This window comes from Rhinatrema bivittatum, chromosome 4, assembly GCF_901001135.1.
Source record: "Rhinatrema bivittatum chromosome 4, aRhiBiv1.1, whole genome shotgun sequence".
Taxonomy (NCBI): Eukaryota; Metazoa; Chordata; class Amphibia; order Gymnophiona; family Rhinatrematidae; genus Rhinatrema; species Rhinatrema bivittatum.
Genome location: NC_042618.1, coordinates 467311716 through 467326593, shown reverse-complemented (window position 1 = coordinate 467326593; position 14878 = coordinate 467311716). Strand labels below are relative to the sequence as shown.

Genomic DNA, 14878 nt, shown 5'->3' with positions numbered 1-14878 from the left:
CAGGGGAAGGGTTTGATCCCAATATGTACCAGGAGAACTATATAGGATCCTAAGTTTCTGCCCCGGTACTCATGTGAGAGGCATGTTGGCAGTGGCTACAACTCAAGGGTGCATCCATTGACATTATCTCAGCTTAGCAAAGTCATGAAGCTGCCAGAAGCGTTCACTAGCAGAGAGGTGGACCCCCCCCCCCCCCCCAAGCTGCCTCAGCTCATGAGGGAGGGAGGAGGATTACAAGAATGAATACATTTCTATCTAGGAGGGGAATACTTGAAGGGAGAACCTCTTTCCCCCCCTCCCAGGGTGGTCAGAAGGAAGCCAGAGTTAAAGCTCAAGACCAGGTGTCTGGGCGGTAGTACACACTAGAGACTCACCTGTTTAAACATGTGGTCAAAGCAGGCATTTGGGGTGAGATTGCCTTTTCTCATATGGAGGTCTTTAAGGCCCTGAAGAAGGGGTTGAATCTGAAGATGTTTGGGGTGGGGTATAGAAACAAACGCTATCTGCAGCAGATAGAGATTCTGCCCTGGCTTAAGGTGTGACATTAAACCCTTAGATAGAATAGAAGGTGACTACAGGCCTCAGTGCCTAGTAAACCCTGAGGCCACTGGATCAGAGAGAAGATGGGGTAGTTCTCTATTCTCACCCTTTTTTTTTTTTTAACCAATAGGGTGAGACTAGCCACAGTGTCAAGTTCTCAAAAAGGAACTTGCTAATGATGACAAGGGCTTAGTCCACAAACAAGTAACTGGACCCACTGCCTCCAATGGGAAGGTGTTCCTATTTATCAGTCCCACTCTCTTTTAATGCAAAGATCTGTACAGAATGTCTAGAAAAGCAAAGAGGGAATAGGTACTGAGGCACACAGTTCCCTAGAAGGGTCTGGCAGCCAGGAGAAGGATCCTGAAACTGGACATGACCAGAAACCCCATAAGGGATAGGGGTGGTGTTGCATTCGTGCCTCCTCTTGCCCTCTCTCCACCCTCTCTACCTCTGTGGTGACTCCCTTCGGGACTGTTGGACAGATGCTGCCGCGGCTTCTTCTCGCCGCTTCTCTCCATGTTCCTGATGATGTAAGGGCGCAGGCGTGCTCTGAACTTTGTATCAGCAAGGGTGTGAACCGCGGGGGCATTCCCCCCCCCCCCCGTAGTGATGTCATCTGCTTCCAACTTAAAAGGTCTTCGCTTACGCTTAAGAATTGAGTTAGCAAGGAGTTAGGCGGGGATCATCTTGACCCGCTTCATTCTCCACTGCTCTGCCTCCTCAACTTAACAGGGGTTACCCACTCCTCGGGGGGCCCTGCTCTCTCTTCTTGATTTCAGATTGCTAATACGGGATCCGGTACTCGTTCCTTGAGGGCCTACAATCCCTAAACACTCAAGACTCGCGATTGCCGACTGAACATTGAGCATTTCTATTCAGACTACAACAGAAACCGGTACTCTCTCCTCGAGGGCCCATGTTCTTAGAACACTGAAGATTCTTTTCTGTCTAGATGCTTTTGCAGGGACGGAGATCATGAGTTACTATTGCAGATAGGACCCATGTTCCTAAACCCTCCGAAGACTGTCTTCTATTTCAGAAGCTACCACATACACAGATATTGTGAGTTCTTATTTCAGTTTGCATATAGGAACCAGCACTCGCCTAGAGGCTCCTTGTTCCTGAATAGACTGAAGAACCTTTATTGCATAGAAGCCATTACAGGGATATAAAATTGTGAGTTAATACCACTCTCTCAAAGCTGTTCCTGGAACCAGGTACTCACTCCTCGAGGGCCTAGCTCTTTCCAACTACTGAGCCTTCTCAATGATCTATGTGAGTGTACCATCTATTACTGGTTATGTATCTAGTATACTCTGTCTACTCACTATCTATAGTCTCTCTGTACAGCTCACCAAAGCCAGAGACCGCAGTTCCAGTATCTGAGGGACTTCAGCTCGGCTGGGCCCATCGGCTCACTACTGCCACCTCTGGTGGTTCTACTACCTGTCTAATAAAGAACTATCTGTGGCTGTCTCCATACTCCAGCCTAGGCAGTGGTTCCACTCAGAGTATCCTCCTGAGGGTGCTGTAGTCTGCCATTGACTCAAGTGCTCATCCCTCACACTTCAAGAGCTGACCTCTACGAAACTGCTAGCTCCTCCCCTCTGGGGGAGAAAAGCCTTAACAGATTGTACTCTGATACAGATCTTGCTAAGAAGGTAGCAAACTCCTCCTCTCTTGAGGAGTTGGCACCAACAGCTTGCTAACTCCAGCTATGGCGTATATCAGTTTGCTAACGCTGTAGCTGAGTCAGTAACAGACTGCTAATTCCTCCCCTCTAGAGGAACATACTCTGCCAGATTGCTAGCTCCTCCTTCTCTGGGGGAGTCTATCCTTAACAGATTGCTAACTCCTCCCCTCGGGGGGAGCAGATCACTAAGAGGTGGAGGTACAGCTATAGCGGATGCCTGAAAGCTCCTGGACCTTAAATGGGAGCAGCAGGACACCCTGTGTTAAGCTACCTGCGTATGCAATCTTATGCAGTAGGAGAGTGCTAATAAAATTCAGAGCTATGCGACCCCTAGTTTGAAGTGAAAGATGGCCTCTTATTCAGGATAAACATGCTGGTTTAGATGGAGGAATTCCAACAGATCGGTACTGAAAGTAGAGCAAAGGACCCTATTAGAAGTAGCCCACACTTCCTTCTCCAAACATTTAGGTATTACGTTCTTGCCTGCCTACTATAGCAATTATTCTGTCCTAGGATACACTGCCAAGTATGAGACGTCTGTATGATGTGACCTGGCTGGACTACCAATTGATAGTTTCTAGGAGGCCAGTACCCTCACACCTAGTATGGCTCCCCAAAATAAAGTCCCTGATCATTGGACTGGCATGGATATCATGGCCTGGAGTGCTGAAGGGAGCAGTTATAGCTGGTAGCAGTGCACTATGTATCACATAAGTGGGCTGTATCATTTTGGTCCCTATCTGCCTTAGCAGAAGCTAGGGAATTTTAAAATATTCTCATATATGGTCCTAGCTTGTGAAATAAATGGACCAGGGGATGAACTTTGTTCCAGCTCAACTGGGAGTTTTATCTGCTGCTATAGAGCAAGACCCTGCAGCCTTCCATCTAACACTTTTTTTTCCAAATTGAGAGGTTGATGGTGAGATTCAATCAGACCTTTAAAGTTTGCTTTGCATGCTTATAATTAGCAAGAAGAGTTGGTAAGTTTATGCAGCTGCTGCTTATCATTTGGGAAGTATCCCAGATGCATATAACTTCCCCCCCCCCCCCCCCTATTTAAAACTGCTCTATCGTTTCTAACCTTGAAAGAAATATGGGACAACTTGGTTCCCCCAGGAGAGAAGTGACCTTGACCAGCTCCTAGTGTTATGGCAGAAGGCTCAGAACATCGTTCAATTTGTGCAGGAGAACCTGTAATAAGCCCAGAGGAAACATTTTGACTATCATAATTGAAAGCCCATCGGTAAGTGCCGACCTGGAGAGAAAGTGCCAATAACTTGTTAGCCAACTGGAGGGGGACACCTATATGTTCTTTAGAATAAGACCTGTCAATTACAAATTTGGCCAGCTTGGACATGGAGAAACAATATACCACATGCACTTGCTGAAGCTCTAAAATATGCCAAAGCATCAGTTGATCACCTTAAAAATGGATATCTAGACCCAAGGCCTGGGGATGGACTTATGTTGGCTCAACAAAGACAGGTACTAGATGTAGTTAGGATTTTTCCAGGTGATTTTTCATTAAGTATAGATGAAACTCTAATCACCCATCATAAACGAACCCTTGCAGATCAGAAGGTAAAACAGAAGCATTTATAAGTAAGGCTTCTATATTTACATGTTTAGAAACTGTGAATGTAGATGTTTTATTTCCAGCTAATTAGGGTTTCTTACAAGGTACTTAATCAGTGTGTACATGGTGCAGGCACTAGCATTGCCTACTATTTTTTTTTCCAGTTGATTCAAATACTTAGTTTGCAATATTCTAGCATGCAACATCTTAAAGTAATTCAATGTTCTCTAAAGTAAAACGTTTATACATTTTTCTGTCCCAAAAAGTTAGAAAAAAAAAAATAGGAGCACAGTAGCTTTGATTCCTGCAACTTAGCAGAACCTTCAGTTCCCCAACTGCAGCCCAACAAGGAAGCAGGTTGAGAACACCAGGAGTTTGTTTTGTGTCTTTTTTTTGTTTGTTTGTTTGTTTTTCCCGTGTTTATCCAATAAAGAATTAACATTTTTTTAACCATGGTATTTCATTGATATTTATCAGTTAAAACCTAAAAATAGAAGACCGGTAATGGAAGAGGAAGTTCAGGCAATTGTTCCAGCTCCATACTGTTGGTGTCGAAATCAGTAGGGACGACAATGAGGCTTTTATAGAATTCAGGAAAATTAAATCTAGGTTTGTTTACCTGATTTTGAGTGGACGAACTGCTAGACTATTTGGGATAGGCCAAATACATTTCTAAAGTAAAGCTAATGGAAGGGATATTGAGAAGTTTGCCTTTAACCTGGACCGGGTGGAGAAAACTGCATTTGCTACTCCCTGAAGCTTGTATTGGTTTAATTTACTGCCATTTGGATTGCAGGGTGTTGCAGCAACATTCCAGCACCTCACAAAAATGGTGTTATAGTTCCACTAATTCTCTTGCCTGGATGATATTAGCTGTAATATCAAATGAGTAAGTCATTTTAGTGACACTAATAGCTGCACATTATTCCTTGATGATGGCAGGCCTGATAGACAACTCCTAAGTGCAAGCTAGAATCACAAGTCATGACTGGGTGAAACCACTGGCAAACAAAGTGCAAGCAACAGCAGTCTACCATTCATCTAAAACAAAAAAAGGGTACAAGCATTTTGGATCTAGTTTGGTACTATGCGAAATCTATTCTTTGTGTCATTGGCACCCACTGCCTTATCTAACCTGCTAAAGAAAGCAATCCCAAGTCAAATGCTATGGAAAACCAAATGTGAAAGATCTGTAAGGCCTTTGAAGTATTACTTATGTAGGAAACCAGTCTTTCATAGATATGAGAGGATGTCATGCTGCAAACCAACATAGCAGTGATTGGATTGGGATTAATTTTATCTCAGTTAATCTAGAAGCTGGAACCTGTTCCCAAGAGAACAAAACTATTCAGCTATCAGTGTCTGGCAAACGAATTGCTCTAATGCCTAAGGATGACTTCCCACTACTGATAGATCATGAGCCACTGGAATGACTACAGGCTGTGAAGACTAAGGCACAGCTCATGTAATACAACGCTACAACTTTAAAGAACAACCTCTTCTAGGAAAAGGAACACAGGAATGCAAATCTCTTATCTTACAAGCAGGAAGCCGAGCTAACACAAAAGTGGGCTAGCAGCCACTTTGAAAGGGGTGTGATGGTATTTACATACCCTGGAGAAAGTCAGCAAGCAAGGAACTATACAGCAAGTATAGGTACAGAGGGAAAGACAGTAAAAAGCTGTTCTGGGGCAGAGCTCTTTCCAGGGTCAAGCTGCCTGAACAAATGGGAGAAGCTAAACATTTCAAGAAGAAGATATGGAGAGGAGGTTAGTTACCCGAGCAGAAGACTTTAAGGCAGGAGAATAAAATGGCAGGTCCATTCCTGCCAGGGTTGAGGGCTTACTGACCTTGCCAAGCGAGAACTAAGAGGACGACCAGAAGTGGGCAGAGGTGAACCAAGGACTAGTGGCAAATGCCATGCCCTAAAGAGTAACTGACTGTTGGAAGACCTTCGATTTGATTGCGAATGTAAGAATCCAAATGAAATATCTTTCTGTCCCAATCTTGAAGAGGAAAGGCCAAATTTAGGGAACACAGCTGTGCTTCAGTTGGCTTGGATTTCGGCAACCCTGAGGCAAAACGCATATTGCCAGGACAAAGCTGGCGCGAATTTGGAAAACTCAACTTGCCGTAAAAGTTCCTGCTTGAGCTTGAATCCAAGCTGTCTTTGACCATCTTTCTTCAGATAACCACATGTATTCTCCCCTTATCTATTAGCTTTAAAATGAAAGCGAAGCGATGCAAGTATATCCTCTAGTTCTCTTTCCTCTCCTTGCACAGGAAAATCTTCTCTATCAGAAGTGAGAGAGTGGCTGACCAGGACCGTGTAAGGCAATCAAATTCGGTTCCAGGGGAGAAAACCAAACACTATGAAGTTCTCCTGCATTTCAGCACGTTGGTACCTCAATAAACGAAGGAGGCAGCAACTTAAGACGCAGCAAACGAAACTGAACATACGTTTCAACAAAACATGTGCTACCTAAACGCCACGATTTTTCCTGGCTTAGGGCGTGCACAACCTATAAGCCAATTGCCTTCCCAGCAAAGTAGGATTTCTAGACTCCTGGGGTTTTGTTTTTTTTTAACAGTTCTGTATTTGTAGAAATTAACAAACCCTGACGTACACATGCAGAGCCCGAGTTTCGGTAATTCACTGGGGAATGTCTCTGCCAAGTCTTTGTGGTCAAACGTCTTGTGTGCGACACGAATGCAGCAGAGCTGGAACTCGCATCCCCGGTGCAGGGGCTGTGCAGCAGGGCCAGTGCTAAAGCGCTCTCTGAAAAAGAAAAAAAAAAAAGGCCTTGGTGGCCTTATGCACAGATGAATGGGAAAAGCCGAGGCTCCGAGTTCAGCTATTTGCAGAAACCGTTTTAAAGATTTACTGACGGCTGACAAATGTCATTTAAGTTTTGAAAGCCATCAATACGCCATTGAAAAGGCTTGAAAAGGGGGGGGGATCCTCCCCCTATAGAAGAAAAGGCTTTGAAATATCTCTGCGGTAGCCCCTGTTTTGTTTTGTGTTTAAACTCCGTCTGCAAAAAAAAAACCAAACCAACCCTCTTTTTTTTTTTCCCACTGGCTTCCTCCCAGCACCCAGGACCCTGCAACACGTGGCTGGGGAGAAGGGGACCTGGATGTGCCGTTCCTGCTTTTGTTCACCTCCCTGAGAACCGGAGTCCAGAGCAGCACCGGCAAGAGGGCTTTTCGCTAATAGCCCTTTCATGGGAGAGGACCCTGGTTTGGGGCTTTCAGCTTCCGCTCCATGTTGCAGTTTTGTTTTTTTTTTTTTTCTCCAATAAAAACGCATCGCTATTGGCGACCTGAGAATGTGTATGAATGCCACAGACAGGACTGGCAGTAGGGATTTTATTTCGCTGTAGGTCTCCTGCACAGTTCAAAGCTACTTTTTTTTCCCCGTACACTGAATTACAGGTGTAAACTTTAAAAGCACTTCTGGGCTGCTTGCTTTTTTATTTTTTTTTTTTTTTTTACCATCCGATTAACTTTCAGCGCAGGATCACAAAATAGAAGCTATGCCACATTAAAAGATATCTTCATCTAGTCTTTTTTTTTTTCTAAAGAGCAAACACAGTTTAGAAAAGGGCTATTCTTACAAAGTTCATGCAGAACTTGCGCAGCGCCTGCCCCCGCGGTACAGGAGCGTAAGCCCGGTGCCTGAGACCTGAGGAACACCTGGCTCTGATCACCTGTCCTCGCATTCCCCTCTGCAAAACAAGGAGGAGAAAACCAGGCGAATAACATTAAGCTGAAAAGAAAAAAGCTTTTCCTCTTCATCGCGTTTCTTTTATATTTGTTTTTTCTAGAACCACAAAAAGTGGTGACTAACCGTCCGCAGGAATGGGAGGAGGGGAGTGATTATATATAAAAAATGTGGATTAGCCAAAGCTTGGACTCGGTGGATGAGAGAAAACACACTTCATAGAGCAGACTTACTTAAAAGCTTTGGTGTTTGCAGTGCCAGATTAAGTTGCCTCCGGGGTTTACAGATGCCTGAGATTTGGTTGGTGTTCTTTTCAAAGCAAAGACAGATGATATTGGGGAAAGGGAGCCGGAGTGCTTCTGCTAAATGTACCCATGCCAAACGTTTTGATCTCTGATTAATACGTAGGGTGCAAGCTTAGCCTGCCTGAGACCGGTTAAGGAAACCTTCACAATAGAAATGCAAAAAGCTCTCGGTAACAGGAGGCGAATGAAGACTTGAGTAGTATAGCGAAAGTGACAAAGACTAAGCTTGCATTTCCACCTCGGAGCTTGAGCTGCAGAAAAGCAGGGTTTCCCTCAGAGAGGAGGGGAGAGCACCCCCCCCCCCAGCGACAGGCTCGGGTCAGCCATAGGCAGTGAAGCTGAAGGGCTGGGGAGGGGGGGAACCCTGCTTTTCTGCAGCTAAAATCTCCCAGAAACTGCCTCCGAAACGCTGCCTGCAGGGGAGGCGCAGGTGCAGAGAAAAACTGGGGATGTTTGTACAGGGACTGTCGAGGAGCGTTATAAAAGGTGTTCGTGGCGCACTACACCGAACAAAGTGTCAAATCTCTGAAAAGTATGCGATCGGATCCGTTATGCACAGATTGGACTTCTTTTTTTTTTTTTAAATCTAGCAATCGGAAATCCAGGTCTTTTGTGCTTGCTGTTTTTTTCTCTATAACGCCTTGTGTGTGTGTGTATAGCTATAGCCTCCTGCCCGTCCCGTGCTATAACACATTGCTAGCATCTAATAGACTAACAACTTGTGTCCAAAAAGAGAGAACTAAACGAGCTGCCTGCATTAGCGTGGAAGAAAACATCTTAACTTGGCACAGGCGGCCCTTAATGCTTTCCCTCCCCGCGTTAACCGCCTGCAATAAAGGTTGGGCATCTTGTAGCGCTCCCTGAAAGGTGCCGGCATGAAAGTGAATGGGAATGAGGGGGCTCTGTCAACCCGACGGGAATCGGGGGGGGGGGGGGGGGTGCCCGCGACGTTGCCAGCCTGAAAGCTGCTAATACAAGAGGAGCCACTTATCAGATTAACTCGGCCCTTTCTTGTATGGGATCTGTTATTTCTTTCTTTTCCTTCTCGCCTCATTGCGCCCTCTGCTGGAGCCTTGACCAAACTGAAGCGGGGGGAGGGGGAGATGGCTGCAGAGATTTACGCTTGCGGTCGGTGCTTTTGCTTCCCAGACCGCGTGAATGTGCAGTCTGAGGGAAGGGTTGCGGTTCTCCTCTCTCTCTCTCTCTTTCTGTAGCTCTCCAAACGCCCTGTGTTGAGGTGGGAAGTACAAGCCCTGTTGTTTCTGGGGTCGCTTCTCGGTTAGTCGCGTGCGCCGCCGGTCTGCAGACTTAAAATGCAATCCCGTCCGGGGCGAGCACGCGCCCTTCCGCAGCAGAGCGGCTGAAGGACCCTGAGAGCTAGCTCTGCAGCCCGGAATCTGTTAGGAAGGAAAGCTCAATTAAGCGTCTCGGTTATGAGCTGAGGACAGCCCCTTCTGGGCTTTCTGGCCGGTCTTCAACCTGTTACAATATGGGGAGTTAATGCGCTGCCGCTGCAGCTCATTAAGGACACACTGATGAGGATTAAACGTCCTCCTAAAATATTATTTTAACTCCCCCCCTCCCCCCAAATCCTACTACTTGGCCTCTGCAGACATTTGCATCTAATGAAGGTGCAGCAAGAATTAACTAGGGCTTGATTTACTAAACTTCCCCTCCCCCCCCATATTGAGGGGAGGGCATTAACCCGCACCAAGAAGCTTTTAGACAAGTCTGCACGTTTGGCAGTTCTGTTGAACATTGGCAAATTCATCCAAAGCCCGATTCTTTCTATAGGAATACTCTTATTGAACTTGCCAGGTGGATTTGGTTTAAAATCCCCATTTGAAGCATTGGTAAGATTAAGCCCTTGATTCGCCGCCGATAACTAGTGCTGGACCGATGGAAGCAAGCGCGATGTTGGATGCTGTTTCACCTTTGCGTCTTCTCTGATTTGGTGCCTATGCAGATTAATTTTTGGTAACTGCCCACACATCTAAGATTGCCTTGTGGGACCTGATGACACAGCTAATGCCCATATTGCAGCCACTCTAGCCTAACCTAGCCTAGGTTGTTTCCTGTTTTTTTTTTGTTTTTTTTTTCTTTTTCTGTAGTAGTGAATTTTTATCCTTTCTCACCCATAGAGTGGCATCCTTATGCACGGCAGGGAAGAATAAAACTTCCCCAACATCCCCCGGAAGCAGGTAGAGACAGCCCGCTTCTCCAGCAGATTCAGTGCAGTAGTAGTAATATACTTGTGCCAAGTGTTTTCTGTTTAGTTCTCTATAGGCTGGTTTTCTAATGATCCAGGTGCCTAACTTTAGAAGTCAGGGCATACATTCAATGTTCCAAATCTAGGCATCTGAGCACCTAAATTTATTTAAGAGGGCTGGACTAAAGGAGGGACCAGTTCAGGAGAGTGATGTTAGGGGACTCCATGGCAATCCTAAACTTAACATCCTCCAGATTTAGGTCCCTCTATTCAGCCCAAAGACCCCTAAAGTTGACTGAATTTAGGGACATGAATTTAAGCTCCGAGCATCCTCTCAGACAGGCCGATTCAGTACGGTGTGCTCAGGTCGAGCGCACCGTTAGCCCCCGTTTGGAAGTTTGTTTTCGACGTGCTGTTATATCCCTTATACAGTAAGGGGTAATGGTGCAGGAGTTAATTTCGGCCTGCACCAGGAAATTGTACAGAAAAGCAGAAAAAACTGCTTTTCTGTACACCCTCCGACTTAATATCATAGCAATATTAAGTCGGAGGCCCAAAAAAATAAAAAAATCTGCCCGCGGGTTGGAAGACGGACGCTCAGTTTTGCCGACATCTGTGTTCCGAACCCGTGGCTGTCAGCGGGTTCGACAACAGACGCCGGTAAAATTAAGCATCAACTGTCAAACCCCCTGACAGCCACCGCTTCTGCCAATAAGGAGGCGCTAGGGTCGCGCTAGTGTCCCTAGCACCTCCTTTTTACAGCGGGCCCTCATTTGCATACTGAATCGCGCACCCAGGAGAGTGGTCTGGGCGCGCGTTGGGAGAGCGGGCGCTCGCCTCAGTGCGCCGGCTGTCCTGCGCGTTTTTTACTGAATCGGCCTGAATGTTGGGCTCTCAGAAGTCCATATTCAGCGCCTTTGGCTAAGTTTAAAAATCCCACCAGTCTGATCACCCCTGGCATAGCCAGATAACGTATATCGGGGGTGTTCTGGGGTAAAATGCACTTGTCCATCTGGATAACTTTAGGACAGAATGGCCCAGAGATGCGGCCATTTTATAACATACGTGCTTATGATATAAAATTGACTGCACAACGCATGCATGTGCACGAAATCTTATATGGATGTGCATACAAATGCCTCTACCACGTAAGGGGGGGGGATTTTATTAGATACAATTGCCAGTTTCCCCAGTCTGTTCCCAGTTCGCCCAGAAAAAGGATAAAAGCCCCCTAGCTAGCCTCGCTCGTTTTGTTTCATTAATTACTTGTACTATGGATGATGTGTAAAGTTCCTTTAGGGGACCCCTGACACGTGCATGTAAATATGCACACATTTCATGTAACATACCTGGACCGCTCGTCCCACGGACGCTCCCTCCCTGCTTTTGCTTTTCCCATTTGTGTGCATACCAGGAGAGGTGCATACTCCGGGCTCTTCTTATAATCCTTGTGGGATGTGCTGGATTTCTCCCGGCTTTTGGGTGTGCCTTCTAGAGTCTATAGCGATGGTATGTAAACATGAGCCTATTGGTGCTATAGTGGTGGTTGGTAGTTTTCATGATGGCTGACGTGTACTGAATACAGAACCATTGAGCTTCATATGCATAGGGAAAGTGTAGTATTGTGTCCTACAGCGTAATGGAAGAGGGCTTCTTGCAGCTAAGTAGTCTATATTTTTTCCAACAGTAAAGGTTTTAGAAGTGTCAAAGATCAGTCCCTTGGGAAGGTCTAGGATCTCGGCTGCACAGCTGTGGAAGTGTTTCAACCCAGATTTATACCACTCTAGAGCAATCGTGCGTCTCTTTGTCTTTGTGTCTGGGGACTGCTAGAGGTGAATAAAAGGCAGGTATGCCTCTGGCTGACAGTGTTTTATAGTCCTGTCTGGGCAGTGGGGAGGGGGTAGAGCATAGCATATTTTGGCTTTTCCTACACATGTTAAGACTTACGCTCAAAATATGGTGAATGTCAACTACTGTGACACTGCTGTTCAGCAAAACCTCCCAAATATTCTCTATATTCCACCTCCAAAGGTGGAAAATGATTTGGGCTGAATTGAACCCTATAATTTTATTGATGATCCTCTCGTGTGGAATGAGTCGATAGGCTCCATGGATCTCTGATCGTCTTTCAACCTACCCAACTATCGGGTCGATATAGCCTGCCATTGGACGCGCATTTTCCCTTACCCCTTATTCAGTAAGGGGTGGAAAACGCGCATCCAACCCGCCGCACCTAATAGCGCCCTCAACATGCAAATGCATGTTGAGGGCGCTATTAGGTATTCCCGCGCAATTCAGTAAGTAAAATGTGCAGCCTAGCCGCACATTTTACTTTCAGAAATTAGCGCCTACCCAAAGGTAGGCGCTAATTTCTTCGGGCACCGGGAAAGTGCACAGAAAAGCAGTAAAAACTGCTTTTCTGTGCACCCTCCAACTTAATATCATGGCGATATTAAGTCAGAGGTCCCGAAGGGTAGAAAAAGTAAAAAAAAAAAGAAAAAAAAATTAAAAATAGGCCAGCGGCTGTCGGGCCGAAAACCGGACGCTCAATTTTGCCGGCGTCCAGTTTCCGAGCCCGTGGCTGTCAGCGGGCTCGAGAACAGACACCAGCAAAATTGAGCGTCGGCTGTCAAACCCGCTGACAGCCACCGCTCCGGGCCAAAAGGAGGCGCTAGGGACGCGCTAGTGTCCCTAGCGCCTCCTTTTGCCTGTTTCTACCGCCGGGCCTCATTTAAATACTGTATCGCGCGCACAGTCGAGTGGCCTGTGTGCGCGTGCCGGGAGGCTCTCCCGCGGACTTTACTGAATTGACCCTTATGTAGGGTAACAGCCTTTTGTTACTAAATACCTAAGGAACGAAAAAAAACTTTCAATATACATAAATATTGGTTCTTCAGCACAAATTGCTGAGGAAACCATACAGATGAGTCACTTGTTTTACATAGTATAAATCAGGAAGCACTCATTACAGTCTTTAGGGAAAAAACAAAACACTTTTTAAGAGGTGCAGAGAAGCAGTCCAGTTTCTCGGTGGTTGTGAGGTGACACAAAGTTGTACCGTTCCATTTTTCATTTAGAATCCATGGCATGAATATGATACTCCTGTACTACATACTATCCTTCTGTTTGAAAATATCCGGGCAAAACTGCATGATAGCTTGGCTGGTGGATCTTTGCTGGGTGATGCAATGCTCATGCTTTACGAGAAATTCTGCGAGCATTAACACGTTCCTCGCATTTCAGTGCAGACTTAGGAAACCTCTGAAAGGACTTGCAAAAATCACTTTCCACGTTTAGTATGAAGAGCTGAGGAACGTGTCCGGATATGAACCGCCGGCATGTTCTGCATCATATTAAACTGAAACTGAGGATCGCAGAAATAGGCCAGATGGTCGTTCTGCCATCTTATCTAGCCTGCCCATCGCTACAGTCCTCCCACTCCTTCGGAGATCCTCTGTGTGTGTTTATCCCATGCTTTCTTAAATTCAGATACTGTCCTAGTCTGTCACCTCCAGTGGGAGGCTGTTCCACGCATTCATTACCCTTTCTGTAAAAGATATACTCGAGTCTATTCCCTTTCACGCTCATATACCATTCCAGAGTCTTCTTCTTAGCATTGATACCTCTGAGGTGTTTAAATGTCTCTCTCAGGTCTCCTCTACTAGGTTATACATGTTTAGATCTCTGTCTCAGTGAAGCATATGGGGGACAATCTTAGTAGCCACCCTCTTGACCAATTCCATCCTGTTTATATAATTTGGGAATACTGTGTACAATCCTGGAGACCACATCTTCATTGAGGTTTCACCAGAGACTTACAAAGGGGCAAGATCACCTCATTCTTTTTTTTAGCATTAAGTCTTAGCTGCCAGACTTTAGACCATTCCTCAAGCCTTGCTAGATCCACCCTCTTGCTTTCCCCATCTTCCTGGCTGTTGCAGGTTTCGGTATCCTCTGCAAAAAGAGAGACCTTTCCTGACCATCCTTCAGTGTCGTGCACGGAAATACTGAAAAGGACCAGTCCAGGGACCAATCCACTTGTATAATACTAACTTTCCAAAATTAATTACTTGAGATTTTTCATTCAGACTTCAAATGACGTCTTGCGTTCAGCATCTGAGTTTGGCTAATACTTCTGACAGTTAGGGAGTTTTTGAAGCATCTCTGCTTCTTGTTTTTAATCTTCTGGTTGGGTATGCAGGATGGGAATTGTATAAATAGTAACGTGATCTGATTGCATGGAATTTAGTCTCAAACAGAAATGGAGTTGTTTTTTTGCAACATGTAACTGGTAGTTGCCTTCCTGTGCCAGGAACTACTATAGAAGCCCACCAGGAAGCATGCTACAAAGCCAGATTACATTACATCCTTGTTTTATGGTTCGTTTCACTTATTTAATGCGGTCTGAGAATCTGCAAAAGGAACGTGCTTTTTATTGGTGTTGGTGAAAATAAGTCTGCTTTTTATAAGCAGAGCCAAACCATGGCCAAAACTAAACATCAGCAGTCATGAAAATATAGGTACAGCCTTAGATTTTTCCACTGTTTGTTTTTTTTATTTTTAGTTTATTTTTTCATGATATTGTACTGTATCAAACTGTGACAACAGGGATTACATGCAAAATCATCCTTGTTGTGATGAAATATACCAGCCTAGTTAACCTACTGTATAAAAAACGTATTGGCATTATTTATTCTCGCTGAGCAGCATTTGTAATTTAAAGTATGCTCTGTGTGTGTGTGTGTGTGTGTAATTTTATCATATAATATATATACATTTATTTTGTTTATATATCTGTGCTTATTTATCTTCCACTTTTCCAAGTATG

At 45.2% G+C, this 14878-nt stretch overlaps 1 protein-coding gene across 1 annotated transcript in view; it reads left to right on the top strand.

Moving 5' to 3' along the window:
- LGR5 (leucine rich repeat containing G protein-coupled receptor 5) overlaps positions 1 to 14878 on the top strand; it is a 206500-nt gene that overhangs the window by 40617 nt on the left and 151005 nt on the right. The gene's annotated exons all lie outside the window — the stretch shown is intronic.